We start from the raw sequence: 5,628 nt of genomic DNA on the forward strand, positions 1-5,628 counted from the left end.
GACTTTGCCATAATCATTGCAGCCCAAATTCCCACTAGCAAAATTCTTACTGAAATTCTTGGCAACAAATTGTTCTATTTGTGGAGTGGATGATGGTTCAATTATGGGTGCTTTGTGATTTTAGAATTGGATCAATTCTTGGCAACAAACTGTGGAATTGAATCAAATCTTTGACAACTTCTCACCACTTTCTTTGATCAAAATAGGTGACCTCAAATAAAGTAGGTTCGTTGGTAAGTGGTGTTAAGTAGTTGTGTGTTTGTTGTTGTTGGTTTTCTTAGAATTGGATGATTTCTTTCATTCATAATTGATTATTTGTTGCTTCTATGATGGCAAACAAAAATGATAATTCAATTCAATCCATTAGTGTCGGATTAAATAGTAAATATTACTCATATTAGAGTATTATGACGTGGAATTTTCTAAAGGGGAAAAGATTAGTGGAACTATCATGAAACCCAAGAATAGTGCTGATAATTATGTGATAAAGTTAGATAATTAGGAGAATGCTAAATTCTTACTTAGATTCATAATTCTATTGAGTAATCCATTAGTACACAGTTAGTGAAATTTGAAACGACAAAGGAGGTTTTAGATCACTTTCAGAAGCTATACACTAAATTGAATTTTGCAAAGTGATATTAATTGGAGATTGATAGACGGGCTTTAAAACAAAAGAATATGAGTATTCTTGAATATTACACTACTATGAGTTCAATTTGGGATGAGTCAGCTCTTACAAAATCAGCAAAACTAAAAGCATATGAGGAATATATTACTTTTAGAAAAGATCAATGATTAGTTCAATTTTTTATAGCACTTTGCAGTGAGTTTGAAGGACTTAGAGGCTCTATCTTGCATCGCATTCCACTTTCCATGATCGATTAGTGGTTAGTGAACTTGTTGCTGAGGAAACACGTTTGAAATCTCTTATAGGAGAAGCAACTCTTCCTCCATCTAGCACCTCAATATTAGTTGTACTCTCTCAACTGTCCATACAGAATCACAACAAAGGTTATGTGCGAGTTGCCAACGATGAGTGTTATTTTCACAAGCAAAATGGGCATTGGAAGTCTCTGTGTCCCAAGCTATTGAAGAAGTTACAGCCACAACTGCGATCCTATCGTCCCAATAACAAAACTACTAGCATGCCATCTAGTGATTTGTTTATACTTGGAGCAACACCTTCTTCCAGCCCCGTGTTGACAAATTTAGTTGAGCAATTTCAAAAGTTCTTAGCCACATCCTATGCCAGCTTCTATATATATAGGTTCGTTATTCAGAGTCCCTCAGGTATTTCTTCCTCTTGGATCTTTGACTCGGGTGTTTCTAAACGCATGTCATCTAACATAAAATTCTTTAATGACTTTTGTCCTTCTAACTATCTATGTCAGTTATGACTACTGATGGCACTCCGTTGTCCTTAGCAAGCGTTGATTCTGTTAACACATAATTTATCATTTTCAGATGTTTATTGTATTCCAATTCTTACTTTGGATCTTATTTCAATTGGCCAGTTGTGTGATTTTGGATAAATAATTCATTTTTCTTTCACTGCTTGTCATGTATAGGATCCTCGATCTCAGAAGTTGATTGAGATATGCCATAGACAATGATAGTTATATGTTCTAGATAATATGAGACCATCACATGTTGCAGCCTCTGGTGTTGATTTGTCATCTTTCACTTTGATTTTTTCTTCTTTTAGTTTTTATTGTGGCATTCTCACCTTAAACATATTTTCGCTAGTCGTTTGAAATTTTCAGTTTCTAAGGGTTAATGGAAAGATTTGCAAACTCACGACATTTCTGATTGTAATGGTTGTAAATTAGCTAAAATTTTCACTTTACCTTTTCCTCGAAGTATTTCTTACTTTGTTGTACCATCTGATCTTGTTTATTCTGATGTGTAGGAACCTACTCCTATTGTTACAAAAAAAAAAAAAAAGGTCAAGATATTGTGTGTTGTTTATTGATTATTATAACCGTTATGTTGAATTAATCTTATGAAACAACATTCTGACATTGTTTCTATTTATCATTCTTTTAAAGCACTTATTAAAACTCAACATTCTGGTGTAATTAAGCACTTTAGATGTAATTTGGATGGAGAGTATACTTCGAGTGATTTCTTTAAATTGCTTGCTCTTGATGACATAATTTATCAAACCTCATGTACTAATACCTCACAATAAATTGTGTTGCTGAACGAAAGCATAGGCACATTGTAAAAACTGCTCATTCATTTGTCTTGTCTATTAAGGATCCCAATGAATTTTGAGGACAAACAATTCTTACTATTGTTTCTTTAATTAATAAGATTTTATCTTCCCACACTTCAGATTTGTCACCCATTGAAACGTTGTTTTGGCGTCCTTTTGATTACTCCCTATTGAAGGTATTTGGTTGTGCTTGCCCTGTTCTTCATCCTGAAATAGACCGTAGTAAATTGACATCTAGATCACCATCTATGTTTTCTTAGGTTATGAGTATGGACAAAAGGGTTATCGCTGTTTCGATACCATTAATGAAAAATTATATGTTTCTTGTCATGTTGTGTTTCTTGAGCATATCACATTCTTTTCTGTTTTAGATGATACTCATGACTTGACTAAAACTAACCTCATTCATGTTGATCCATTCTCTGATGATATTGATAGACCATGTTCCCATACTTCATGTACTATAAGTACACATGCACCGGCTTATGATACTCCTCTCTTTCTATAGTCTCATAAGCACCACTTGAGATCTTTAGTCTAGCTCCTATTCCTTCTCATTCTCGATATTCTCTACGTATTCATAAGTCTACTCAGTTACCTAATTTTACTTATTCCTATTATTTGGAGTTTTTTGCTATTTTATAACTTCCACTCACATGCTATCTAAACCCTTTTCCTATAAAGACACTATTCTAGATCATCTTTGGTAACAAGCTATGGCTGATGAACTCTTTGCTCTACATAAGATAGACACTTAGGACTTGGTTGCGTTACCGCCAGGTAAACATGCTATAGGTTCTCGTTTGGTTTATAGAATTAAAACCAAATCTGATGGTTCAGTTGAATATTACAAGGCCAGATTGGTTGTTAAGGGTTTTAATCAAGAGTATGGTCTGAATTATGAGGAGAAATTTGCTCTTGTTGCTAAGACGACTACTATTCATACACTTACTGCAGTTGCATCTGTTCGTTAGTGGAGTCTCTCTCGGTTGGATGTCAAAAAAGCATTTTTGAATAGAAATCTTCAAGAGGAGGTTTATATGGTTCCCCTCCTTGTCTTTCTCATGCTCTTGTATATGTTTGTAAGCTCAAGAAATCGGTTTATCGCCTCAAACAAGCACCTCGTGCCTGGTTTGAAAGATTTTCCACTGATGTTGCTTCTTGTGGTTTTACATCTAGTCATCATAATTCTACACTATTCCTTAGATGCACTTTAGCTTGTTGTATTCTACTCTTACTTATGTTAAGGATATGATTATTACTGGTGATGATATTAATTGGATTGCTAATTTGAAATCAAAATTGGCTGATAGTTTTGAAATGAAGGACTTATGTACATTATCTTATTTTTTTAGGATCGAAGTTGCTTTTTCTCCTAAAGGATATCTTCTCTCCTAATACAAGTATACTATGGATGTTATTGAGCTTACTCGTCTTACTAATATCAAACAACTAGTACTCATCTGAGTCCAACGCCTGATATTCACTCTCTGGCAGTATACCTTTGACTGACCCGACTTCATATCATATTATTGTCGATGTCTAGTTTATCTTACTTCTCTTTAGTGCTCCATGCCTACTCTGATACTGATTGGACCAGATATCCATTGATCGTAAGTCCACTACTAGTTTTTGTATATTTTTTGGTGATTTCTTTATTTCTTGGAAGAGTAAGAAACAGATTGTTGTTTCTCGTTCCTCTACAAAGGTAGAATATCGTGCTATGACATCAACCACCACTGAGATTGTATGATTGTATTGGTTACTTGAAGACATGGCTGATCCTTCATTCTCTCCAACTCGTACATATTATGATAATAAAAGTACTAATAAAATCTTTTACAACTCTGTTTTCCTTAAGCGCATGAAATATATTGAGATTGACTATCATTTGATTCATCGTCATCTGTAGGTTGGCACTGTTTCCCTACCTTTTATTTCTTAATCATTACAACTTGCTGACCTCTTCACGAAATCTCATCGAGTCCATCGCTTTCGCTTCTTTCTTGATAATCTCTCGCTGCTTCTTACTTTAGCATTGTGAGTTTGAGGGAGATGTTGGCTATATATAATATTATCCAATAAGTTTCCATCTTTTGTAGATTTCCTTTTTGTTTACTCTTCTTGTAGCATATAAAAACCTATGTATTTCATCAACAAAACCTAATTTTGGAGGCTTTTATAATCAATTTCTTCCTCTCATAATTCTTCTCCTTTCTTCGATTTATCAATTGGTTTGTATTGCTTATATTAGTTTAATTTTCTAAATCTTTGTATATCAAATTCTTGTATTAGAAAAGAAATTTTTAATTAGGGTTTCAAAAGGCATCACATAAAATTTAAAACACGTTAACAAACCTATACAAATCCTTCATACTTATGTATACGAACTAGAAAAATACTAGAGTTTGTGATGGATGAAAATTACAAAAATGTCAAGTGGACATCTAGCTTGACATTTGATGTATTGTAAAAAAAAAAAAAAAAAGTGAAGGGAAACTTGTTTCTTTTTTCAAATTTTCAAATGATAAACAGAACTGTTGAAATTAGAACAAGATAGGCATAAAGGATATAAATAAGTGAATTGATAATTGAAATTATTTTATTTTTCACCGTCATTTTTTATTTAGTGTTCCCTTTCTCATTGCATTCTTTAATTAATTTTTTTTATTGAAAAACTCAAATTATCAGTTGGGGCTTGGAACGAGTTGGCTCGACCTCACTCCGTCACTGGAATTAGTTGTCAATAGATCTTTGCCATTTCTTTGTCCCTCCATGTGTTACTTTCACTGTAGAACACCGTTGCAATGCAAGGACACCATCTCAGGATGGTTCGATGACCTTTTTAGGGAAGGAAACTAAGCTGGACTGGAGTTGCCATCTCTCATCTCCACCCATCGAGGACCTTCGGAAGCAGGACAAGAATTAAAAGATCATCATTTACAGTCCCTTTTATTAATTAATTTTTAATATTATTTTTATTTTTTAAATACCATTTAAATTGAAAACTATAATAAAAAAATTCAAGACGAGGACCAAATTTCCCATCCTACATTTTTTACCGTTTGAGATGAGGACTCTGTGCTTGGTTTGAGGCAAGGCTATATAGATTAGGGATGGAAATTTTCTCTATCCCTAATTGTTTCACTTCAATGCTCAAGTTAGTAGCTAGAATTCGTGTGTGAGAAATAAATGAACATAGTTTTGAATAAGATTTTAAATATTGTATGCATACAGTTTGTGCATGAGGTATTTATAGTGGATTTGAGTCTAACGTATTTCTGAATTTTTAGCCTCTACACGATGATATGACATTTTTTCAATGAGTCACCGACCCTATTGCAATCATATATTTGATTGTGTCATTTGGTGGCCATTGAATACAATTATTAGGTTGCACGAGCATC

This window comes from Olea europaea, unplaced genomic scaffold (assembly GCF_002742605.1).
Source record: "Olea europaea var. sylvestris unplaced genomic scaffold, O_europaea_v1 scaffold2843, whole genome shotgun sequence".
NCBI classification, from domain to species: Eukaryota; Viridiplantae; Streptophyta; class Magnoliopsida; order Lamiales; family Oleaceae; genus Olea; species Olea europaea.